The 27,364-nt window shown below is 43.5% G+C and overlaps 1 long non-coding RNA gene across 2 annotated transcripts in view; it reads right to left on the bottom strand.

Annotated features, from left to right (window-relative positions):
- Window positions 1-4,552: 4,552 nt before the first annotated feature.
- Window positions 4,553-27,364, bottom strand: part of LOC112312446 (uncharacterized) — a 63,236-nt gene continuing 40,424 nt past the window's right edge. For both annotated transcript variants that reach the window (XR_002975588.3, XR_006656699.2), the window contains one exon: window positions 4,553-8,335. This is a non-coding gene — a long non-coding RNA (uncharacterized lncRNA). The remainder of the gene's footprint in view (window positions 8,336-27,364) is intronic.

The raw sequence follows: 27,364 nt of genomic DNA, 5'->3' as shown, positions 1-27,364 counted from the left end.
CGAGGAGCACAGGGACTGTGACTTGGAGACGCTGTGAGAAATATCCTCACTCATGTTTTTTAATGAAGTAATTCATGGGAAAACATTTACTCTCTTGTTGACATAATGAATACTTCTGCACTTTAAAAATATATGAGTTATCTCATTTTCTCTGATTTAAAGAAAAGAGGTTAAAGGTACTTGTGGCAGGGAGGCTCACAGAAACATGAAGAGCTGACTGTTTGTTGGAAAGAGGACCTCCTCAATGAACCTGGGGAAAATGGGACCCAGGAAATGACAAGCAGTTGAATTTTGCTCTTTGTCTGTGCTTTTCTTCCTGGATACATTCATGTAAGTGGAACCTCTGTATTTTCAGATACTTACATTTTTATATTAGAAATCCCTGGTCTTTGCACACTTTTTAAAAATCTGTAATTGTGTGTGCGTGTGTGTGTGTGTGTGAGAGAGATACCTCAGTTCCTGACAGCCTCATTGATCCCTGAGCCTTTACTCCATTTCTCTGAAAATTACATAAGACAATTCTGAAAGCATCTAAAGAATGAAACAAACCTGGGGGGCAGGGCGCGGGGAGAAGAGAGAGAGGGAGAAGCAGAAGATCAACTCAGCAACTCTAAGGCCCTAAAGGGAACTAAATTTCTTGCTTTAATTCCAACGACAAGTGATCTGGTTCAACAAAAAGGAACAAAATTCCTCAACTCAGCCCAACTGTGTATCAAGCAAATCATTTCATTTCTGTGAATGAAAATAATCCCTGGAGAGGTTTTTCAACTTTCCTGATGCTGGATAATAATGAAATAAGGCACAGATCTCTCCTAATTTTAAACATGGAATTGAGAGTTTAAAAATCAGAGACTGGAAATGGAAGCCACCATAATCTCCCCGATTTGGAAAGGACACGTATTAATTTTCCTTTTCAGTTTTCTTTGTGAGTGTGTGTGGTTGGGGGAGAGGTGCACCTTTTGTGCGTCTGCCCGTGAATATGTATGACTGCGTGTGTTTGCCTCTGTGTTTCTGCTGGGGGGCGGGTGGGGAGGAGGTAGCGCCAATTACTTGCAATGGAAGTATTCATGGCCTTTGAAAACAGCCATTGAGGATGAGAAGAATATAAAGAATGAGAGGGAGGCAAGCTGCATTTCATAATGTTAATTTTCCTAATGGCTGGGAGGCAATTGAGCCTATAGATTCTGCTTCTGCCTTGTTCTTTTACTTGGTACCAAATAACATGAAGAAAGAAGCTACAGAGAACATTTCAGACAAATCTGGAAACTTAGATTCAGTACAGCTATGCAGCTAAAAATAAAAATCTTTAGAGCCTGATCAAACCCACCAAATATCCAGGGTCAACCGGAAAACTAAAATGCCTTTCTCGTGTTATTTCAAATGGAATCTGAGGTCAAAAAGTATAACAATGAACTCCTTCTTCCATTCAGGAAAGTTCTCAGATTTTGTAGCTATTGTTTCAATTTATCAGCATAGTCCTGAAACATAGCGCTGCCTTGTAGCCCTCTTCAAGAGAAAGGAAACTATGCTGAAGTATGGAATACCATTTCCCTCACGCTGCGATGCAAAGGAGATTGAAAGAAGCCTGGCTTTTTATCAGCAACGCGTGTGCCCAGCAACAGCGCATGCACGCATACATCCTTACATTTTTGCACATACATGGAAGTACAGAATAAAGAGCCACTGTCCCCGATCCAATTCGTTCTCTCGACAAGTGTTTCCGGGGTAGCTGCAGCAGACGAGGCAGCACTCATTGAATTAAAAAAATAAATAAAAATCCTGGCCCATGTAACACTTACATTCTTAGGTGGAAGCATTCCATAAATAAGATAAAGAGGTAAAATATACTAAATAGACTGGATACTAAAAAGTAGCAGGAAGTAAGGAAACGTAAGTCATGGAGGGGGAGGGGAAGTGAGTTGCGGGAGGGGAACTTTTGGTTAGAAGGCCCCTGGGGCCCCCTGAGACAATGGCACCCGGCGGAGGGTCTGCGTGAGGAGGAGAACACCTGCCAGTAGCTGAGTACGGGAAGCAGAAACTTCTCCTCGTTCGTGCAGGAGCACAGGGCGCGATGTCCGGGTGGCAGGGAGGTCTGCTTCCAAGGTGGGTAGTTGAAGGGCTCACTGCCCTGGCTGTGATGGAAGAACAGAAAGTGGTGGCTGCCCCTACCCCGTGATGCCACCACAGTGTGAGACGTGTGTGACCCTGGGGTCAGTTTTAAGGACACTGAAGCCACCGCTACGACGGCCTCAAAGTCCTCATGCAGAACATAGAAGCTGGCCTCCACCTCACTCCCACATTTTAAATGACTCACAAGTGCATTTAATTGGTGGGAACCATTCTCACCCCAGATGCTTGAGAATCTAGGAGATGCGTGTTTTAGCTTCCCCAGAGCTCCAAGGGGAGCTGCGAGGGGCTGAAGCTGAGGCTGTGATATCTTATTCAGAAGTTCTACGAGAGGGACAGGGACATTAACAGGAAACAACGTTTGAGAGGAAAAGGGTGTCTGACCACACAGAGGCCTTTAGACACTTTAACGGCCGGCTTTCCTCTCTGAGTAACGTTAGATGCCATTAAAGCCTCTCGAGAAGAATGGCGGGCTCTGGCCAATATTTTCATAGAGTATTTCTGACTGACTACTATGTTTTGAGAATAGACAAAACAACCCAGACCAAAAAATAAAAATAAATATAAAAGCTTTGATAAGAGTGGTGCTGTTGAAAGTGAAGGAAAGGGTAGTAGTCTGCAGATGGTTTCAAAATAGAGTTCACCGAGTTTGCCTTTAGATCAGGCGTACGTTGTGAAGAGAGAGAGGAGAACCAAGGGTGATTCTAGGGTTTCGGTCTTTGCAGCGGGAGAAATGGAAGTGCCATTAGCTGGAATGTCAAAGACGGTAAGAGAAGTAGGATTGTGTGGGGGGAGGGAGAAATTTATAAAAAACCAAAAACCTGTCTGACGCACGTTAAGTTTGAGAGTGAACATTCAAGTAGTGTGCCAAGTAGGTTCTTGGACATATGAACCCGCATTTAAGAGAAATTAAAATAGAAAAACAATAGAAATCGTGAGCATATAGGAGGGATTTGAGGCAATGAGGCAGATGGGAGTCTCAAAATAATAAGCTTGCAGATGGGAAAGGGGGACCCAGGTGTCGGTGGCCCAGGTGTCGGCTTCCGGTGCCCTGCAGCCCAGGCACAGGAAGTGTGAGTTGTGGAAAAATTGGTGTTCTAAGAACAAGATCTCCAAAATTGAGATTATGGGATGATTACAGTTATGAATAATGATAACCGTTAAGATTTTGAGATAGTTTATAGAGTCAAAAACATAATTGTAGTAAAATTAAAAACCTATATGTTAATGAGGCTAGAAAAGTGCCTGTGTCATGGAAGACGATAATGAAATCCCCAGAAATTTGACAGAAGTAACACAGGAGAAGTGACAGGGAGGTAAGAACAAAACTCTTCATAAAGGATGGGCAGCACCCTGGCTGGGCAGGTGACACAGGACAGGACAGGCGCCGTGTGCTCTGAGGGCATGAAACTCGAAGCTGGGAACGCACCAAAAAGGAAAGAAACTGGCTCGCAATGGCCTGAGTGTGAGACACCGATGACTTCCCTCACGTCCGTGGCCGGTGAGACGACAGGCCCAGCAGGGGGAACAGCCTCCACTGAGGGAGGCACAGGGCATTCTGAGTCTTCAGGGGAGAGCCACACTTCCGTCACAGCAAAAAAGGGGGCATTCAGAGACAGGTTGACAATATTGCTAGAGGCTAACAGTGAGCCCACCGAGGCTGTGGAGGGGTGACGAGTAGATGCCAAAAAAGAGATGCTACAGAGTCATGTAAGGATTATTCTAGGGGAAAGGGATCTCTTGGTAGTCTTGGGCCTCATGGGGTTACGGAGGGGAAGAAGAATAGAGAGAATGGTAAGGGAATTCTTAATGGTAGCCATGTTCTGGCCATTGGGAGCAGGTAAAGGTGTGGGTGTTCTATTAAGTACAGACAGTTCTGGGGTTCTCTCCTGACACAGCTGTGGGGCAGGAACACACTTTCCTCTACCCTGAAGGCCCTTCCAGCTGGTCTACTAATCAAATAGATGTGAGACATATTAGCAAGAGAAAGTGACCAAATTTAATTATATACGTACATATGGGGACCCTACAGACATGGCAAAGTCAGAGACCCCACATGCATGGGAGGTTTAGAGACCAGAAGGGAAGTTGAAGTAAATGAGACATTCTGAGCGAGGGTCAAGGTCATGCCCCTTGGGGCTTCAGAAGGCAACTGCAGGAGAACGCATGCTAAGTAATTAGTAGTTTCCCAGGGCTGTGTATTGAGACAGGTAAGGTCATTTCCGGTGATATCTCTTCTCATGGGCCAGGCCCCCAAATTAAATTCTCCTAGACAGTGAAGGGAAGGAGCAGAAGTTTCTTTTGAGGCCACAGGGTGTTCTTAGCTCAAAGTAACCCCTGTGTCACAGAGGCACATCTTGAGGTGGCTCATTCTGAACCCCTACACAGACAGAAGAGGAGGACAGGAGGAGCAACCTCAGTTTAAATCACTTTTATTGTGCTGATGAAACAAGGCAATAGTTTCATTTTTAGAGGTTTTTAGAAAATCTGGTCAGTGAAAGTTTAGTGTATCTTTACCTTTATTTCCCAAAATGTGTCAATTTACACAGGCATCATGGGTGAGAAGACTTAGGAGCACACTTGGTTTCAGAGCCAAAAACAAATGAAAATCGTTTGTAACCCAGAAGGAAATAGGACACTATGTCCTTGCAGAGCAATCTGGTGTCAGAAAAGATTTGGCTCCACCGTGGATTCGGGGTATTGGGTCAATTAGCTCCATCGCTAACCTGCGACTACACCTCCCACCATGCCTTCTCTTGCTGTTTGCAAGGGCACTTGTGACAGAGGCTTCAAGCAGTCATGGCCTTTTTGCGTAGGGGCACCTGTGCTGTCACACGTCACGATGTTGTCACTTTGGTGCAGGCTCAGCTGGGTGTGCGGGACAGCAGCCCAACTGAGGCTCCTCCAGCTCCTGCCACACCTTCCCCCTGCTTCTCAGGAGCTGGGGTCAGGAGTGTGCACGGCTCCGTGACTGAGGGCTCTGGGTTCTCCTGCACATTGCCCTGGTCATCAAAACTGGCGGCTTGGGGGCCGGAGCCTGACACAAGCTCCAGGCTCTCTTCCCAGGTCCGGTTCTCCTCCTTCCCCCATACTTCAGACCAACCACCTCCTGCCCGGTTGCTGGCCGTAGACTTCTGCCTCCAGCATCAGAGAGGCGCCCCTGCGGAGATCCTTAAGCCAGCTCCCACGGATGCATGAGGTCGGACTGATGTAACAAAGTTTCACGATATGTCCTCCCAGTGGTTCTGATACAATCCCTTACGCGCTGAGTGATAATCTCAAAAGTTAATTAACTTCTCTAAGACCAGTTCCTCTTACTATGAAATTCTAATCACAAACCTACTTTGAAAGATTCTTGTGAAAAATTGAGGATTATGTAAAGTGCTTAGCTCGGTTGCTGGAACCTAACAGTTACTCCGTAAATGGTGGCTGTTATTCTGGAGATAAATAAACTTACAATATGGCCTAGTTTGCACCAAATTCTATTTGTAATCAACTCGAAGGCTACCTCCTCAAGCACGGCAGCATTTGTATTCCTTATTCTTTTTATTTCCCTTAGTAACTGAGGAAAGTTGCACACATTAAAATTGTGGACCGCTCTTAAGAAGAACGTATACCAAGATACATCATTTTCAGTCATAAGTTGTTCATGGAATGGGATGTTGTCTAGTAAATATCGTATCACAAAAATGTAAGAGAACAGTTTTTGGACAGAACAAAATGAGAACTACGCCTAATTGGGAGAAAAGTTCTTAGACATCAGGAAAGATACAATTATCATGTGTGGATGGTGAGAGGTAAACTAAGGAAGTTGAAAGAGACAAGAACATCAGCAAATCTCTGATCAGGCCACCTTCACAAATGTCCTAAAATGTTGTTTTTAATGTGGATTTGTATCTCAATTTAAAGGAATTTTGATAAAAGGAGTCCTTTAAAAGTAAATCCACATAAAACTATTTTTACTAGTATCATGTTTTCAAGACAAATGTTTGCTTTTACTTTTAGGTTGCTATTGTAAATTAGTCATATTTAAGAGTAACATATCAATTTACCAAAACAACCCTGCACTTGCTGGCCACGCATGTTGAATGTAAAAAATTGCATCCCTTATTATCAGGCTGTAGAGAACATCTCTCTGTGTTTTCAATTAGTTCATGTATTTGCCTGAAGGTAAAAAAAAAAAGCCTTTAATTAAGCATACTTTCTAATGAATATTAAGTTGGTTGACCTTCTGTACCATTCATCCATGTCTGTAGGACATTGTTAAAAGACTGATTAAAAATTAATATGAAGATTAAGTTGGCTGAGCATTGGGGAATCTCTGCTACTCTCAAGTGGCGTCTTCAATAATTCTGGAGGCTGGATGCTTCAGCCATCGGACGCATGGGACTCTAATCCCTTCTGTTTCAAGAGATAACCATTGATTTCCATTTCCAAGTGAATCCATCTGCTCTCCTGAGTTTAGAAGGAGTGAATCCAGCATCTGGATGAGAAGTAAACTTCCTCTGGTCCCTCAGCAAACTGAGTGGCCGTGTCGAGACCACAGTGGCTTCAGCAGCACAGCAGCAATTGCCCGGGACTACAATGAATGAATCACTGACGAGAATGTAAATGGGGGCCTTTGACTGGGCGCTGCTCCAAAAGCAGGACAGATGCAAGCGTCACAGCAGCCCACGCAGGACGCAGCACAAGGGAAGAACTGAGGACAGCACCATGACACAGGGAGGGAAAAGACAGAATTCTATGAATATTTTTACAAACGCAGGGAGGGAGAAAACAGAATTCTATGAATAGTTTTAAAAACACAGAGAGAAAGAAGGCAAATAGGAAAAAAACCAAAGTTATATGAATATAAAATAATATTAAATTGTTATTATTCTATGGAATTTCCAGGTGCTCTATTGGTTTACTTTTAACTGTTGATAAGAATCTATATTATTTCTTTTCTATGAATAACAAGTATTACTACTTGAATTATTATATAAGTATTAAAGATCCTTAAACCACAAATAATACCTCAGCCTAAGAGTAGAAGAGTAACCGGAGATAAACAGCATTTGAATATAAAAGGGGTAGAAGAAAAGAAGGAAGCAGCGACTTCTGCCCCGCCCTCTTCTGCAGAGGTAGCTCAGGAGGCTGAGAGCATTACCAACAGCAGCTTGCATTTGATGAACGCTTTAAACTTTTTCTAACACTTTTCAAATAGTGATCTCAAATAGAGGAATGAAAATTTAAATAACTTGCCCAAGGTTAAGAATAATTAATGAATGGCAGCCTGGCTTAGAACACCACCCTCCTAACTGGTACCTACCTCACTGTCCTTTCCAATAACAAGGCTGCTTCAGGAGAAACATAGCTCGACATCTGGATATCTAACTCATAAAATAGTGGCGTTCTATAATCTGAAAAGACTTCACATATCATTCAGGCGGAGCATCAAAGTTTTTCAAATAAAGATCTTTATAAAAAAATATAAAAATGTTTTTCCAACTCCCACAAGGCTGCTATTGGGCTTTCCAACCCTAGTGATTGTGGAAGAATATAAAGCATATGAATTCAAGGTCTCCTTGCAATTATTCCAAGGTTCGCAATTTGGAAACTACTGATTTAGTCCAATCTTCTCATTTTACAGACAGGAATTCAAAACCCAGGGAAATTAAATGAATCACCCAAGGACATAAAGCAAGTTATTCAAAGAACCAAGAGTGTGACTACGCCATGCTGCTTTCCCTCCTCTTTCATTTGGGAACAATTTCGTTTTTGTTTCCCTCTTGGTGTATCGTGGCTGTAGTTATCATGAGATTTGAATTCTGTTTTGAGCGCTTGGTTGACTTGGCAACACTATTTTCCATACAGTCTCCATCCACTTCATTCCAGTAGAGAATCCAATGATTTCTCTGTTTTTGCTACTGATTGATAGAGTGCCAACGAGCTCAGAGGAGTTTCAAGGAAAGAGAAATTCATTAAAAATAAAGATGACTAAATAAAATTACTAGGAAAAATAAATTTGAGGGCTTATCTTTGCCATCATTCAAATGATAGATTGAACTGACTGTGTCAATTAACTCCACTCTCTCCTTTGCACGTTGGGGAAAGTCTTCCGTGAGGCCTCGCATGGTGGAAGATGAGCCCAGCGCTAAGGCATCTCACAAATCACGGGATATCCAGTGTCCAGCAGTTTTCTCAAGAGTTGTTATAAGTATCTCACCTGAGAATGAAGACAAAGATGAAATTGTATCAGCATATTTTCTGGACTTTTTTATGCTATAGTTGTAACTTTTGCACATGGAAAAAGTAGTACTAAGAATGTATTTTGCTCAGACAGTAACTTTGTTTGGATTCAAAATGAACAATGACGAAAAGGTCAATGTGTATTTGGTCACGGGGACTTGCCCTGAAAAAACTTTGGGTTTCTATCACTTGGATCTGCAGGCTAGCACCCCAAAGCATGAGGAAAGAGCTGTGCCCAGAAGGATGGACTCGCACCTCTCCGACCAGACCTTAGCATCTCACGGAAAAGCTACCAGTCCAGAATAACCGACTGACGGAAGGAGCTGGGGATGCTGGGAAACTGGTCTGGTGGAGCATTTCCCAGCATTTCAATGGGCAGAGTCCCTATCAGGGGGTCACCTTTTATAATATGGAAGGTCACTGCCCCCTTAATTCTTTGGGCTCTTCCTATATTCCAACTTATTTCCTACAAGTAGAGCTCTGCAATTCAGAAATAAAATAAAATGAAGGTCCCAGACTAGTGATAGTTCAAGGAGGTTAGACTTTCCTGCTTTCCTGACCACAGGCCCTAGAGGAAGACTTCTGAGACCACGATTCTCCATCGAACAGCTTCAGGTTGCTGGCTGGCAGAGCAGGTAGCCTCACGTCATGCAGGAGCCAACTGAGCAGTGGAAGAAACAGAGGTTCTGACATTTCATCAAATCCAATCAGACTATTAAAAGTTATTATGGTTATGATATTGTTTTAAATGAGTGCGAAGTTACGATCACTCAGATTGCAAGAAAAACAATGTAGGCTTGAAAATCCCCTTCACTGTGAGAAGTTGAATAAGCAATTAATTCACAGGTTCTTGTGGAAGCATCCAAAACACAGTACCTAGGTCCAGCGTGCACATCCCAGGCCTATGATTTAAATTCAAATCTGTAAATTCGTCATACGAATACATGTCTACGTTTAAGTCCAAAATGGATCTAAGTCAGCTTTAGAAAAATACAGTTCAGTCTTCCAGAATGTACTACTAAGAGAAGCGATACTCCACAAGATGTGTTTGTGAAATACGAGAAGGGCACCACTCGGAATATTGGAGCAGAAGACTCAAATCAGGGCTCCAGGTCAACAGTGCAGCGTCCTGTGAGTGTGAGAGAGAGTGTGTGCATTAAAGTTAAAAAGTTTGGGATTAGCATTTCCTTTTAAAATACAGAATGCACTTTGTAACTGTGATGAATAATTCATCACACAATCATTGCTGTGTGTATATGTATATTTAATGAGGACGGTCACTGGATTTTTGAGGTCCTTGACCCAACTCCACAGTGCTTCTGAATTCAATTTATGGAAATACCATAAAATGCCAGGGTCCCTTTGGTGTGACAATCTATAGTTTTAATCATTACTATACCTTCGGGTTCTTCCAATTAGTCTTAGAGCAAAAAACTGTAGTTTAAATTTGATTTTGTCCTTTATATGTCATGTTCGGGCTGCTCATTTAGAGAAATGGAGACCGGGTGTGACCTCAGTGATGTGGGGGCACTGCCGGTCACCTCCGCCCCTGCGAGTCTGCTCAGGGCCAGCAATCCCCAGAGGCCACATTTACTCTGTTAACTCTTTGGAGTAAAAGATGCAGATGCTGCCACGGTGGGTGGGAGCGAGGTGCTGACTGAGGAAGCAGCCAGTCTGCTGTAAAAGGTGTACAGGGAGACCCGGTGCTGGGTAGGGAACAAGGAGAAACGACTACGAGTGAAACATAGATATCATTTGTTTCTATTTTCTCGGATAACACCAAAATGTCTGAGGCAATGAGAAAATGTGAAATCCCTTTTGACTGGTAGTCGCGCTGAGGCCGGACTCAGACGTGTGGAGCAGGTGTGGTTGGACGTGGCTAGAAAAGCCAGCAGCCAGAATCCTTACTTGAACTTAGCTCGTTCGCATTATTTTTGGAGGAGTCCCGATCTAGTGCATGAAGCTGCTTCTGCAGAACAGCAAAGCACTCACTGCTCTTGCCCATTTGACTCTTGAATCTGCCCGAAATATGACCAGATCTTTGAAATGAAATGACCATTAAGTGTCATGTCCTCCTCCACATTTTTTTTAAAAAAGGAGTATTTTTGGAGAAGATATTTTCCTCATAATAAAATTACCATTAGATAAGATAAGATTTTAGTTTCTAATTAACCCATCTTAGGAAGAGAAGAATATTCTAACCCACGAAAATAGAAATATACTCTTAACTTTAAATTTCATCTAATACAAGTTGTATTCATAATCAACTTAGCCCTTTTCAAACACCAGATGTTTTTAATTCTCTGTTCATTTAATTCGGGGCACAATTTCATAAAAGCAAAATTACATTCCCCCTTTGACTTGATGATTCTTGTGAAGATTTGTGGGGGCCAGTTTAGTAACTCGCTCTTTGAAAACAAGCCCCTGCAAACTGCTTGAGGAATCGAGTAAATACAAATTTGTATCAGCATTGCAATGTTGATACACTGTTTGTACTGCGCCTCTGTAAAAACTAATACAAAAACTATTACAGAGATTCCAGTTTGGGCTCAACGATGCATTTATTCATTCAGTCAGGCAGTACCTGACTAAACGTCTCCTGTGTGACACGTTGTAGCTGATTGGTCCACAGTCACGAGTGTGTAACAGTTAAATTAAGTATCTTTTCGCTGGCTGAAATGGGTCACCTGGAGTAGGTGATCAAAATCTACTCTAATTTGATAATTGTACTTTTATGGATATTTCTGATTACAAATAAATAGCAAGTCCATAGATTAATTAGATTAAAAATCATACTTAGGTTTACCTTATTTATTTATTTATTTAGGATAACGGTATTTCATCATCTAAGCCAGAACCTAATCTATTCTGAAACTTCTATTGTATTTTTAATGAGTCAGCAGTTGGCTAATTCCCATTTAGCCATTCGCAGTGGGGCACAAAGGAGGGGACGCTGAGCGTGTATTCCTGCCTTCCCGGGACCGCAGTGCACGGCCGAGTCAGTTAAACTGTTACAGAGGACGGCTGACCAATCATAGAGCAGAGTGGTTTTTTTTAATAAAGCATCATAAGACAAGTGAATGTGGTTACTTGGAATTACACTGGGTTTTACTTATTTTTTCATTTTACGTTCTCACATTTGATTTCAAAGAAAGTTTTATTAATTCTTGAAAAGTCCCTGCAGCTCTTTGAAATTCCCAGAAAGAAACCACAGAATTCTCCTCTCAATAATATATTTCTACTCTTTTGAAGTATAAGCAGCCTACTTTTTTTAGGCTGAAAATTTGAATGCTATTATAATTGAATTATAATCTCTTCATGAATCTTCAAGGGCAGTCATACAATCTCTTGAAAACTGTATCTTGTAAGTAGTAAGTATAGCTGTTTATTTATAAAAATTATTGAGAGACCTATAAATTTACTATGCATACTTTTGTGGGCAAAAATTAAGCAAGAAATGTCTGAAATAATGTAAAATCTGTATTTCTTCATTATTCAAGCATCACTTAACAACGTTAAGTGACTAGGACTATGCAAAGTGTGCCCCTGAGCTACACGGAAGTTTTATAAGAGGTATACAGGCTTCGAAAACTGTAAGTAAACCCATTCCTGGATCTTCAGTTTCTTTATGCACGCTAGCCGAAACTGTGCCAGGCTAGAAGTCCACCCACGATGGACACATCGTTGCAGAGCTGTTCTCCTCCTTTCTGAGAGAAAGGTGCGCCTCATCGCCGTCTCGAATCTGGTCAGAGTGCACTGCCTCGGTGAGAGCAAATCTACAAGGCACGAAACAAAGGGGATCTCGAAACACTGGCATCGACGTGAGAAACGACATTTCTGAACTGAGAAGAATAAGGACTCGGAAGGATTTATAAAATCTCAAGGCTTATAACAATCAGAGCCATGTACGGAAACATATCAAATATATTAAAAAATCCATGATGCCAAAAAACTTTCACTGATTAATTTTAGGCTTCTAGGACAATAACTTACTAGAAAAATTGATCAAGAAGCAGAGAATCCATCATTCATCTTGCCTTTTCTGTATAAACTACACTTCAGGGAAACCAAACAGATGAAGACATATAAATGCATTCTTCAAAGAATCCTAACTCACACAGGCCAAAGAAATAATCTAATTGGAAAATTACTGTTGTGCAGCAAAGAACGAAAGAATTCATACGCAAAATAACCGCAAGGCTAAATCAATGAGGTGAAACATTGATACTATTACAAGGGGTCGTTCAGGCTGGCAACACCCGGACAGAATGATCGAGTTGGCGCCATTACACATGTCCGACGTGGCAGAGTAGGAACACGGAACCGCCTGCAGAATAGCTGCTGAAGGAACTGCACTCCTGCCCACTCAACCCTCTGGACACAAAAAGAAATGTACAGAAAAGACGGGAGACAGAGAACCATAGGAACGCCACGCACACACACCTTGCTAAGTCAGTAAGGTGGGTCCTTATTTGGATGCTACATAAATAAGCCAACTGCACAATGACATTTTGAAGGTGCACTGGGAACTATGAATATTTCCTGCGAGTTACATGAGTCTAAGAAACTATGGTTAAAACTGTTAGATGTGATAAATTACTGGGTTTTGTTTTGTTTTTTACATATCCATAAACCAGTTCAACAAATGCTTAACTCATCTTTGCCGTGGTGTATTTTCTAAATTCCAATATTTTAAAATTGAGTTATTTAAAGCAAATACCAGATGTCATAATTGAAACATTAAAAAAGAATTCTATATATACCTCTAAGAGAGAAGACCTGTTATTTGCTGGCATAATTGCATTTCGAAATTATTAGATGAAGAGTAGAACTTGAACTACAGAGAAGCTTTTCCTTCACACGTTCTTATCATTGTACAGACGCCTACTTGAGTTCTCTAGTCCCCTGCCAGCAAGCTGGGGACCACCTTGAGGCACAGCACTGAATTCAGTGTAAGTGGCAAGGCACACCGGTCACCTCTTGGTCTTTGTGTCTTTGTGGGAGCCCCTCCCCTTGAGTGTGGGCTGGATTTTATGACTCATTTGTGGTTCACAGAATATGTCACTTCCAAGATCATATTGTTGAAGACTGTGGCTGTCATGTGGGGTGCCATGGCTCTCTATTATGCTCTCAGGTCTCTTGCTTCTGGGGAAAGCCAGCGACTACAGTGGGAAGCAACCCTGCAGAGAGAAACGCATGCCTGGGGTGTCAGCAGGTCCTCTGAGCACTGTCCGAAGTCCCGTGAGAGAGTTCAGAAGCAGATCCTCACCAGCTTGACACTCCAAAGGACAGCCAAACCCTCCAACAGTTTGCTACGTTGGTGGGGATGGAATCCAGGCAAGAACCACCTGTTTATATCACCTGGGGTTCCTGACCCACAGAAATGGTGGGACGGGAAATGTTGGTTGCTTGCAGGTGTGAGGCCTGGGGCACTTTATTACGCAGCTATAGCTGACTAGTACCATCAGGATAAGAAAGGACGGTTAGAAACCTCCAGGGGGAACAAACGTGAGCAGAAGCAAAGGAGGTTTGTGTTTCTTTGTCTCTTTTGCTGGGTTCCTCATGTGACAGCCCACCTCCACTGGGGCACGGCCCCTTGTGGAGATTTCTCTCTCTCACGCCTGTGTGTTCGCCTCGGGCTTCCCCTGTGTTTATCTTGCCTCACTCCTTTCCTCTTTTTACTTTTAGTTCCCCATGCCACCTATTTGCTCTCACTCAGTCCTTTACTATGATAAAATCACTGAAGAAATGATAATGTAGGGCGTTGTGGTTATTAGGAAAGCATTACATTCTTTGTTATAGTCGTAGGGGAAGTTCCCTGCCCCTGTGGCGAGCAACCCAAAGGAGAGGTAAACATTTCCTGCCTCAGTGCCAGACCAAGCAAAGAACCAACTTTTCAGAGATGGGAGACGAGGTCACTTCCTTGGAGTATTTGGAACAAGAGGAGTAGATTAGACTTTTTACTGTGGGTGTTTTATAACTCTAGTCACTACCTAGCACGTGAGGCTTGCTCAGTCATAAAGTTAAATCAAGATGCTAATTAAGAAGAAGTATGAAACTCTCTATTTGGTTCAATACTATAAAAACTGATCTTCACGCTGTTTTGTTTAAAACAATTTCCCAACGTGACAGCAGCGGCAAAGCGATGTTGTGTTACAACATTTCCTTGTAATTTGTTTAAAATAAAACCAGAGTCGTGACTTCACAACATTAAATTGAACGGCAGACCCACCTTGAGGACAGGAGGGCTGGGGCCAGCACGGCGACCCAGCCCCAGAGGCGGGCCACTGGAGCGCGCAGGTGCATCTGCGCCACCGCCACCGGCACGCGGAGCACAGTGGGCCACGGCTCTCCCCGGGGTTGTCTGACCCTTCAGAGCTTCAGTCCTCCCAGGAAGCCTGTGGAGCAGGCCCTGCTTTTCTCCCCATGTTACCAGGAGGAAAATGAGATGAGACCCTAAACCCTTGCCCAGGCAATCGAGCCATCGAGCGAGCGGTCCTGTTCCTTACTCCCATAGCAGGCTTTAATGCTCTGCCTAAAGCAGTATACGCCTCGCCTCAAATCAGCAGCCCCTGGATTGAGATCACCGAGTCTGCCACAGCAGGGACCTTGCCGTGCATAGAAATGCAGGCGCACACACATGCATGTGCCCGCACTGACACTCATGTACTAATTAGCGGTATCTGTGCATCTTTGATTCTTCAAAAGATTTTTTAAAGGTCTGTTGCCAAAGCAATAAGCACTGAGTTTTAAACCCTCATAGAGTATCATGAATAGGGTCAAAATTATAAACACCAATTAATGAGGCATAACTAAGAATATCATGTGTTTCTTAATTAAGACCTTGATTTTTATTTAAAAGTGAGTAACCCCTTTATTTGCTATCTAGCCCATAATTATCTCTGGATTATATTTGTTAACCAAGTAAACATTTTGTTACTGATTATAACCATTAATAGAATACTTGGGTTTCCGGTTCAAAGTACCATTATTAAAATTATATTTGTTTTCAACCTATATTTATTATATTTGCAACAATTTATTCATACTTGTGATTTATAGTCATCTAGATTTTTGTGATTATAAGAGAAAAATACCAGTAGCGTTCTTTTCTCTATACTGGACCACCTTCAACACTTGTAAATTTTAACAATATTTTTTTCTGCTTTCACTTGAATATTTAGTTGCAGTACTTAAGAAAGAGAACAGCAATGAATGTTAGAGAAACTAGTTCCCCCACTGAGATATGTTATTCTGAAGATTTCTGTTACTGTCATTCTTGAGAAAGCACAAAGATAATTGATGCTTAGCAAAACATCAACGCATCATTTCGAGCCAGTGTTTTTTCCTTATTTCTCTTTTACCACCATGGCGCCAGCGATCATTAACAAACAGAGAGCGATGGCTGCGTTGCCACTTTGCATCACAATGTAGGAAGACTGACTTTTCTGCTGGCTGATAGGTGAGAAACAAATGTCGAGGTAGTGCTCACCTAGCTCAAAGTGCTGCTAGAGAGTGGGAGATGCTCGTGGAGCTTCCCAACGATGTCCCCCATCAGTGCTGACACTCAACGAGGGCCCTCCAGTACTGCCCACTTTTCTTTTTAGTGTTCTTCTAGTACAGTTGTCCCAGTTTTTCCTGCATCGCTCTTCCCTATACCACGCCCACCACGACCCTCCCCCCACCACTCCCACAGTCAATCCCCACCCTGTTGTCCATGTCCATGGGTCCTTTATACATGTTCCTTGATGACCCTTCCCCTTCTTTCCCCTGTTATCCCCCTTGCTCTGCCCCTCTGGTTATGGTCAATTTGTTCTTTATTTCAATGTGTCTGGTTATACTTTACTGCTTGTGTTTTGTTGATTAGGTTCCACTTATAGGTGAGATCATATGGTATTTTTCTTTTACCACCTGACTTACTTCACTTAGCATAATGCTCTCCAGTTCCATCCATGCTGCCGTGAAGGGTAGGAGCTCCTTCTTTCTTTCTGCTGTGTAGTATTCCAGTGTGTAAATGTACCACTTTTTTGATCCACTCATTTACTTTTTTTTAATTTACAAACGAAGGAGATGTTGTTTTCCTGGGGTCAGTATGACCCCGCCACAGGTTTGCTGGGTTAACTTGGGTAATTTCTATTTTGCTTTGACAGTGAAAACCTGGCTACTTCAGGTTCTGCAAACGGGGCCTGATGTCACTGAGCTCCAGGGATGCCCACATAAATACGAGAGAGGATCTTTTTTCAATGTAAACAAATGAGACTTTAAAAAGTCTATTAAGAGATAATTTGAACATAATGCACATTTTACATTTCTCCATGCATGGTTTCATCTATGAGAATCAGGATAATCCAGATTATTAACTATAACATCTTAAGCTCACCTTCTTCAAAATTTGTCTGATATACCAAACTTGGTTTTACATTATGCAATTGATTTGATAAAATGGTACAAAAATCTTAGGGCTGAATGCAATTCCTTCAGGTGAACCGGTAGAAGATTAAATAATGTTGTTTTCTGTCTCACATCTACTTAACTCACTTCTGATTTCATAAAGCATATCAAATATTATGTGGGGGCTTTATGCTTGTATGAACTCTTGAACCCACTGAGCTAATAAGACTGGAATTCTAATGAGTTAGAGACCTAGTCTATTTAAAACATGTCCACAGACCCTTCTCTCATACTCCCTCCCCCCCATCCCCCCGGGTCATAGCACTGCTTCCCCACCAATAAAATTGAGTCTTTCATTAGGCTACATTATGGTCTCATAGTATCAAATAGGCTTTAGCAAAGAAAGAGAAATGGACCGCATGCCTCATTTTATATGTGTGTATCATATATATCTCATCATATACATAGAATCCTGTAAAACCTGTATTACATTTGCATTTATATATGTGTATACGCACTCCCCTCCACACACACACCAACAAAGAAAGTCATGTTTTGAAACCCTCACAACTTTTAAACCCATTAGCTATAAGGCTTCTTCAGTATGAAGCCCTAAATTAAATGTCTTGACGGTTGCTAAAAATAAACCACACATTCTTTAAGCATGGACTATTGAACTAACAGTACACAGTCCCCTTTTTTCAAAGAGATTTCAGAGCCTGTGGAAAGAGGCAGACGGAGTGCCAACACAGCACGATTGATTTTCGATGCGTGGGACAAGTCAGAGAACATGAATGTCGATGTAGCCAATTTGTCGGGAGAGCTAACACATTTTCCGATATTCTCAGTGGTCACACTTCTCTTCCTGTTTGGATCAAAGGGGCAGCAGGGATACAGGGCGGTCAGCTGTCGGCTGGGCAAGCTGTCCGGGGAGAGAGCATTTTCATGCCACCCTTCGGCCTGGTTCCCCATGCTTCCCTTGGCATTGCTGTGGTCAATTTTACTGCCTCACAGGTCTCATTTTCCTTAATCTCTGTTCCACTTAGAGTCTATTTGTCAGTGTTAGTCCTAGTCCAAATGTTACTGCAGCTTCTGCAATGCTATGGAATTAGGAAATGTGGGGTGAGTCATAGAGAGAGTAGAAGAAAGTAGCAGAACTGGGAAGTACAAGGCAAGTACAGAAGGAAGAAAGATTTTGGATTTTCTGTTTCCCAGGAAGTTAACAGAGATTAAACCAGGCCTTCCTGCCCAATCATCACTGAAGAAGGGCGTGTTTAGGATGTGGTGTGATGACAGCAAAGGAGGACTCGCACCGTACGTACCGTGCTCTGAGTGCACATGAAGAATAGCAAATGTTACTTGATTTCTGATACCCTTAGGTTGGAGTTAAACTTGAGCAAACTTTAATGAGGGTCTGGCATGTGATGACCCTTCTCTGCTGATAAGACAAGTACAAGCCTCTACACGTAGTGGAAGAGCTTAAAAAAACTTTGTGGTGGAAAGAAATTGTTAAAACTCAGGTAAGCAAAACCCTCCATATTTTTAAACTAAATGATCTTGTGGACTTTAGTAAATATGATAGAGTAAGGCTCCCTGACAAAGCCAAGGTGAGGCCCAGGGGAATGGAAAGAGGAACACTGTGAAATACTTTTCTAGATAGTTCTTGTGGAAAAAATGCCAGTTTGCAGAGTGTTTTTCCCCCAATGGAAGAACCACCAAGCAGAGGCTCTCTGAGCTGTAAGTCCATGTGAATCTTTATTTCCTCCAGGAAATACATTCAATCAAACGAGGGTCAAAAGAGTGTATTCTTGTCTCCAAAGTCCAGATGGTTAATTTCTCCATTCTGTGAATGTTTCCAACTTCCTTTTGCCACGCGATTACAACTGGATACAGATAGCACACTTGCTCTTCCTGATTTCTTAGACCATAAATACATGGCCAAGGTCAAGACTGAATGTGTTTGTTCTATAAATACCTAATGTGCTGTTAGTATTCCCTAAACAGATTTACACAGTCCATCCATTTTTTATACTAATTACCAGGTTACAAAGACAGCATCAATTCACTACAGAATTAGGTTCTATTTGATTTATGAAATATTTAAATTTTTTCATAATTAATGTACAAAATACAAAACAAAGAGATAGTCACTAAGGGTGATATTGGGCAGAGATTTTTGTAGAAAATGTTTCTGTGAATCAATTTGAAAAATACATCTGAGAAGCATATTATTTTGAAACAATATGCTGTATTTTACAGGTTTAAGCTTGAAGTATTAGTAAAACCTAATAGAGGATTAGTAATCCTATAATACAGAAAATAATTTCATTACATATCTAACATTTCTACCTTATTTAAACATAGGAATAAGAATCTACATAGAAATTGATGTCAAATTTATAAAAACAAAAAAAAACTAACCCCTCTTTCTGAAGCTAAATGAATCTGGAGCAAATAATAGCCATGATAAAAATAGCACCAGCACTCGAGGTTGAATGGGCTCTGTCTCATCTGCTTTCTCAGCTCCACAGCATCCGCCCTCGCACCGTTCCCAGGCGCTCCTAGAACTCCCGGAGGGGTCCCCCTGCTGTGAGCTCCACACCAAGGGCCCCACCACCGCTTGGCATTTTCTATTCCTTTTACCTTTCTGGTTTCTATGGTGATTTCCTCTAATCTCAAATGTGAAAAGGCACAAAGCTTCTACCCTTCCTGGCAAGGCTTGCTCATGTCCCAAAGAAGCCGCAGGTAGGGGGCCCACATGAAGGAGCTGGATGCATGCCCAAGGGACCCCTCCTATTGCCATTCACTGACAATGGTCTTGGCAGAAGACACATTTGCTTTTCATGTCCATGCAGATGTTTGATTGCTTTTTAAACATTTATCCCACGTTCATCACCACTTGCTTTGACAGCATCAAGCAAGAGTCTATGGGGACCAGACTAGAGAACAATCTGAATAAAACACACTGGGCTGTTTTTAAAATGATCCTCCTCTACCAACACTGGTAGACATCCCCAGACACCCTTGGTTCCTGCATCCTCTCCTTCCCTTTCCGCAAAGCGCCTCAGACTTCTGAGCGAATGGGCCTTGTTCCACCACCCTGCAGGCCGGAATCCTGAGAGAGACACAGCTTATACTCTAGCTAGGAAATCTGTTACGTGATTACAGAGACTTTTAGAATAATTCTTTAAAGCAAATTTTTATTTCCATACTTTGATTAAAATTAATTTTATATGAGTTTTTACAATATATACATTGAAATATACTCAACACTATTTAAATGTAAATAAACCACCCATCTGCCTGGGTGTTGAGCAGGACAAAACCTGTAGAGGGGCTGAGAGCTGGGTCCTCTGGCACTTTGGGGCACAACAGGGTCCAGCACGATAGCCCTGCAGGCCTGGAGACATAGAAACATGTTTCCTAGTTACATGGTTCTCTCACCATCAGAAAACCTCAAATAGGATTATTACAATGTGATAATCCTGCTTCTGTACGTCACATGAAACACTATGGCACAAAGCAAAACGAATTACGAATGGGGTTTTCTCCAGTAAAATAATGACCGAGTTTCATGAGAACCTCTATAACCTGAATCATAGAAAACAGAGTCGCTGACGGCAATCTCGAAGCACGGGACGCAGAGCTGTGGGTGGAGAAACACAGCCGCAGCGGTGTCCCCAACACCAGACCCATGTTTAAAGCTCGGAATGCTCTGCGGCAAACCCCAAGCCATGAGGATGAAAGAGAGAGAGTAGGTTATCACTGTAACAGGCGCTTTTTGTTCCTAACACATTTCTCCAGGAGAGCATTTGGCAGGTAATTAGAGCATATGAAGGAAAAAGTTTGCTTTTATCTCAAACTTTCTAGTCCTTGGAGTAATGATCCTTCCTCTTCATTTGTTACCATCTCTCCTGTCGCAGCCGCCCCTGGCCCTTGCCCCTCTCCTATCTGGGAGACCGGCAGTGCCGTGCAAGGCGCAGGCTGACTGAGAATTCGGGGGCTATAAACGCCCCTGGGTGGGGGTAGCAGCAGTCAGGCAGTGCCTGACACGCCTCCTCACAGCTTCCCATCAACATACCATACAGACATTAAAAAATGCAGGGAGGTCAAAATACTTCCAAACATGAGACTAATGCCTACTGTTGGATATCTTTTATTAATTAAGATGTTTAAGCCCAAGGGCAGAAGGAAAGCAAGCAAGCAAAGAAATAACAGTATATTCACTATTGTGGCGTGGGGGGATGCTGGGTTGGTGAGTCCAGCCTCTCTGTGTTCTGCCCAAGGACATACTCTGACACGTGGGCCCCGCCCAGGCTGGCTCCCCTTTCCCCCAATTCTAACATGTTTCATAAGCCTCAGAACTGCATCATGGGGCAGGTCTTGCCATTACTGTCATATTATTGGTCACTTCTTCTTACAGGTGAGCCCTCCTAATAATACAAAGGGAACTATATAGCCCCTTTCTTAAGATCATGGAAACTTTAATGTTGCATTCCCATGTAAGAACCTTGTTTCCCTGTTGTTATGCAATCAGCTTCAAACTCTTCTTCCCTGGGCTTCTCATCCTCTGCCCCTCTTGAGTCTGTCTCAGGGTTCTCTCATCACTCCTCAACACCGCCACACACAGATGCCCAGGAGAGCGTGATCTCCAACTGGAGCACCGCCCGTCCATCACTGCTGAAATCAGTGCCTGCAAAGGGGAGTCTAATGAATCAGTACGCTTCATTCCTTTAAAGGTCCTTTCTTTTGTCTCCTTGACAATTGACAAATCCTGACTTTAGAGATTTTTTTTTTTTTTTTTTTGCCCACAGCGCACACGTGTATACATGCATCGGGTAAGTGTAAGCTGTGAACCCAGACACACCGGCTGGGATGCTGTCGCCACCGGCCCTGACTGTTTATCGGAGCCCCTTGCGTGGAGTGAGAGCTGTGAGGTACACAACCAACAACAGCTTGGTTTCAAGCGCTGTGAACTTGGACGGGTACACAAGATTCCCTCTGTTTCACAATTGCTTCTGCTTAATGCCATCTGTCTCTAAATTGAGAGGCACCAAAACGGGTGCTTTGGTTGTACCCCACACAAATATCAAATATTGTCATCTGTCAAGTGATAAAGACATGAATGAAAAATGGGAAATTGAACCAACATCTGCAAGGAAAAGCTAAAAGGGGAGAGAAAGAAGTACCTTTTCAATTCCATTCAGAAAGCATCAGCTGTCTTTTAAAGTTAATTCCCCGCCCCCCGCCCCGTCCTTCAAAGCACTAAGCATTTTTTCTCTTCTCGCCGGCACTTCCAATGCGTGCTCATCCTGCACTTAACTCACCATTCTAGTATTTATAAGGCTTGTAAAATATAATTTCATCCTTGGATTCCAACCACACTTGTAATTGAACTGTAAAAGCTAGGCTTTCAGGTCATCAAATAAGTCAAATTTCTGTGAAATATTGGGCCTCTAGTCACAACTGAACCTTTGCTTTTCCTCTTTTAAAAGAGAAATTAAAAATATGTTCAGCAATTTTTCCCTTTACCAAAAAAACCCTAGAACAGGAGACAATGAGAGGCACTCTGAAGGCTGACTTCACACCAGCCATGCACAGCTGCGCACCATCCAGCCACCGGCACAGGGTCGGCGAGGAGAGAAGCAGGGGCCCAGCTACGCAGACGTTCACTGAAACTGGGATGAGCCTGAGATGTGGGAATTGAATGAATGGATAAACTCCATTACCCACTGCTATTCCCCTTTTGTGTGATCTCATGAACATCTGGGTTGATAAAGATGTTCTTGGAGATCAAAGATGACAGCGACGTCATGTAGGGGGGCTGAGCAGCCACTGGGCAGAGCCCCACAGGGCACTTGGTTGTGATGATGTCATCTCTGCCAAGGCTCAGCCCTGCCCAGCTCCAAAGCCCAGGTCCACTCTGAACATGGCAGCCAGCAGTGACTGGGCTTTCGGGGGGACTGGCTCTTACTAACCAGATGCAAAAGGAAACAGAACCAGAATTGACCAGGGAAAGGAGCAACCTGACCCCAGGGACATCACCAGCAGGGCTGCCAGGCTGGGAATCCCGGAGCACAAAGGACACCAGGCTGTTGACACAGAATCAGTGGCAGGGAATTCACCAGGGGCCTCCCTGGCCAGTGGCCTCCAGCTCCTGGCCAGAAGCTTTCTTTTTCACCATGGTCATGTGGCTGCTGCTAGGCACGGATGGAAATGGGGGAACTCAGGGACGCCACCCCTGGGTAAAGCTACATCTCCCTCTTCCTGTTTCTTACCTGGGAGACTGTTTATTAGCATGACTCAAGTCGCCTACTTCATCTACTAAGTGTCTGATGGTTTCTCTCTGGGAGTTTGGGGGTGACTAAGTAGTAACTCTAGCCATCAGAAAAAAAAAAGAAAGAAAGAAATCTGTGTATTTGCTACAAGAGATACACCTTTTTTTCCTCCTTAAGGAAAAACATGGCTCTCTTTCTGGCCAGTCTAACTTTTCCATCTTTGTGCCAGACCTTATCATGTCTGTCTGCTCCAAACCTTCCCTGCCAGCCTTTACGATTCTTGGCTTATCCTTCATCCTTTCCCTCTCTACCAGTTACCCCCTTCTGCATGCAGGTTAGTTCAGCTTTCTTAAATTAAGGGAAAACATTCTTCCTGGGCCCTTCAATGCCCTCCAACCAGAATCCTGTGTGTGTCCAGCCTGGCAGAACAGAGGTCTCTGTCTCTACTAATCTCCTCAGCACTGGGTCTGATTTTAACCACACTCCAGGAAGCTGTTCTCTCCATGGTCACCGGCACCGTCCTAACTGCAGGATCGTTGGGGTCGGGGGTGGCATTTGCTCATTCTGTGGCAGTTCACTGGAGGCCGCTCCCTCATTTCCGAGGCCTGGCCTCCCATAGCTCCTCCACTGTCCCGATTCTCGGACTCCACGGAGCCCGGCCCCGGGCATCTCCCGCCTGACTTCATTGGCTCGGCTGCTCTCTAATTCCTCTCTTCCTCGGAGGTTTGCCTTTGTCCTTCTCTCATGCTACTTATTTTGAGCAATCTGAATTATTGTTACGCCTTCACCTATCGGCTTTTCACTCATGACAGCCCACTCCTTATCTCCAGCTCACCTCCTGAGCTCCAAATCTGCATACTCGGCTGCCTATCTGACACCCCACCACGTGGGCAATTCATGCTAAACATGACAAAATGACGTTCATACTTTCCCTGCAAACCTCCGTCTTGTGATACACACTCAGTTTCGGTGACAGGCGCTGGCAGTTATCCAATCAAATGAAAAGACTCTACGTCACCTTTGCCACTTTTTTCTCCTTTGCCTCCAGTATTCAAATAATTGCATGCATGTCCCTGACCCAGAGACACACACACATGTATCTTCACCGGTCCCTTTTCTCCGCACTCACCGCTACTTCTTTAACTCAGGCCTGCCTCTGGCAACCTCCTAAGTGGGATTCTCCTATACGAGAAAAAAATTCTACACGGTGTTAAAAGAAAAACAAGCAACACATTTTAAAGTGCAATTAGAGACAGTAAAGAAGTGTGCCCTCGACATCTAAGACCCTTATAAAAGCCCAGAATCTAATTTGTCGGTTTTGATTGCTGGGGTTTTTTACTGATGTCAGAGACTAGAAATGAATTCTGAATTAAGCCGTCCACTGCTCTCTTATTTATAGCCAGTCCCATTTATCCATTTGAGTAATGATGTAGGGCTTTTCTACCATTGCTAGCTCTGGGTCCGTGTGAAGTATGTTAACAACAGCTCCAGCAGCTTTTCTGAGTCATCTCGAGTGGCCACTGAAGGGCCAAAGCCCCACTCCGGTCTTACGCTCTCGTGGACTTCTCCTCAGGCCTCCCTACACTGTGTGCGTCTTCCACTGTGTTTTCACGTGAACAGCAAGGACAGGAACTAGTTTTTTCATCGGAAGTTTCGGAGTCCATTTGTTGACGAGATCCAATTTATTAGGTCATGTGCTCTGCTCTAAATCCTTATTTTGTAAAATACAGGAGTTTTCACCAGAGAAATCTTATGTGATTTGAAATGTCTTTTAGGCACGATTATGCCACGTTCCTTGTCCTGAGGTGTGCGGGCCACCCTTGGGGCAGTTCCAGCGCAACCCAGGCATGACTGGGGGCCTCCTCAGTTCGCCCTTCCATTCTCCCTAGTGGCCCCTTCCACCTCTTTCTTGTCCTCATCTTCCTCTTGTCCTCAGCAGCAGCTGTTACAAACACCCAGCCCTATCACCCTTCTCTCTCTTCTACCTCAAAGAAGGCAGAGGACATTAGACAAAACTCCTTCAACTTCCCTGTAATCCTGCAGCCTTATTCACTTCCTCTTCCCTCCTCTTATGATCTACATTTGCCCCCTTGCTCCTTCATCTCTGTCCCCAGCTCCTTCATCCTCCTCAGGGACCATTCTCTGTAATACACTCATTTCCCGGGCTATATTCTGGGCCGCCTGCCCCCACAACAGCATTTAAACCTTTGTTTTTCTCCTACGTAAACAGATGCCGAAGGCCATGTTCCCCTCCAGCAACTGCCCTACTTTTCTGGTTTATTTTGTTATCAGCTTTTGTGGCAGAATCATCTACACTCTCTTCCTTGGCTTCCTCCCTTCTGTTGAGCCTCCAAACTCTTGAAACCTGATTTCTGGCCACTTCCATTCCTGTGAAAGTCATCAACAAGTTCATGGTTGTTAAACCCCCCATGATACGTCTCTGCCAGCCATTGTTCTCCACGAGCTCTGGGCTGTGCCCGATGCTGAGACCTCTGCCCCTCTGCCCGCACTCTGGCTGTGGCTCTGGACTTCCTGGGTTGCCCTCCCATCTCTCCAGGGGCCCCTCCTCCTCTGCACGTCTATCCTGATTGATCATCTTCTACCTCAGCCACGGGGCCGGGGACAGGTGGCTATGGAAAGTGGAGATTTATGGAATGCTTGTATTGGGTCTTACATTTAAGAAAATATGTGACATATAAAGAGAAGTATATGAGGGGTCCCTCGTAGGCACATGAGCATTAAGGAACTATAGAAAAAAATATAGAGACATGGAAAACGAAGTCATGAAAGGTGGAGAAAGCCCCTGAGGTGACTGCTGCCTGCTATAAACTCTTTTTTTTTTTTTTTTTTTTTTGTGCCATAAGTGAGCTCGTGCATGATTGGAAGTACGGAAAGGCATCCGAGGAACCAGAAGAGGCCAAGCCTCCGCTGGCAGCTGCGTTTCCTCCATGGCCCCCATGACCACACTCCAGCTTCATCATTGTTGCATCTGCTTGAGGCCCCTAACACAGCATCCCAGGCTAAGCTCCTTCATGAAATACCGATTTATAAATACATATTATCGCTTCGCTTACACAGTTGCATGGATTTGGGGAAGTCTTTCCCCAAGCCCTATTTTTCCCATGAGCCCCACTAATTTTAGCGTAGAGACCTTCAGAACACGAAGATTTTCGGGAATGCATGCTTGCTGACATGCCAACCCTGTCTTTGCCGATGTCACGGGAAGGAGACATGGAATAGCCTGTACTTACTGTAAGCACATGCCTGCGTTCCATGAATGGGTTATTTTTCTTTAATTAGAAAGTGTCATATTTTGTTTTCTCAATACCCAGTTTCTTCAGACGAGGCCAAACTCACAGTCTTTATTACCTGTCTGCCGGGACTCAGCAGGAACAGAAAGCTATTTTTAGTGACATGGTGTGAAACTGATAAATCTCTTTCTTCCCATATTCAACCACTGCAAACCTACATGAGTGAATTTTAATCAAGAACACAGAAAGGAATTCATTTTGGGCCGAATTCCAAGCCAAAGAAGTTTTACTCTCAATTTTTTTTTTTAAATGCTAGAACTAAGGGGAAGAAAAGGAGGAGGTTAGAATGGAAACCCAGCCCCACATTTCTAACGTTAACGTGATTTCTGTGAACATCAGATCAGCACCCAGGCCTCCCCTCGTGGTTGCAGCCACTATGCTGGGCTATGACCCCTTCTGTACAGGAGCCCCACCCATGACCACGGGGCAAAATTCACATTCACCTTCCCTCCTCAGTTCCCTTTATCTAACACCATGCCTCCAGGGGCAGCCCGCCTGGTAAATTCTACTTAGACTCCCCACATTATTAATCCAGGCTCAGTTGCTGACTTCCAGAACTTTGTCTTATAAAACACTGCCAGCCGATGAGTTACAGAGATGCACGAAATTCTAGTGGAGAAGGAAACCACTCTATGAGGTCTCTCTCTCAAATTTTAATGCCCAGAAGCCCTGATCCTGGGGTGTGAGAAAGAGAACATCTTTCCTCCACACTCCCTTGTGGATTATCCTGACTTCTCAAAGGAAGAAGCAAGTGGGGTTTTCATTTCAGTGCTAAAATTATGTAAGGAACTCATTCACATCATTTTGAAGAAAGAACCTAGCATTGCCTGCCAGAAAAGATTGCGGCAAAGAATTAGTTCCAAACAATGGATCTTAGTAGCAGCTGACAAAGGAGGAGGGAGGACCAACAGCAAGGAAATGGGAAGTGAAGATGGGATAATTCATACGGTCACGGAAAGACGTGGTTAAGTCAAGGTCAAGCAAGTGAGATATTTAGATGGTTTGAACTAGGCATGCCTCATTTGA

This window comes from Desmodus rotundus, chromosome 9 (genome assembly GCF_022682495.2).
Source record: "Desmodus rotundus isolate HL8 chromosome 9, HLdesRot8A.1, whole genome shotgun sequence".
Classification (NCBI taxonomy): Eukaryota; Metazoa; Chordata; class Mammalia; order Chiroptera; family Phyllostomidae; genus Desmodus; species Desmodus rotundus.
Note: the sequence above shows the minus strand (reverse complement) of the source record. Positions and strands in the feature narration are given on the sequence as shown.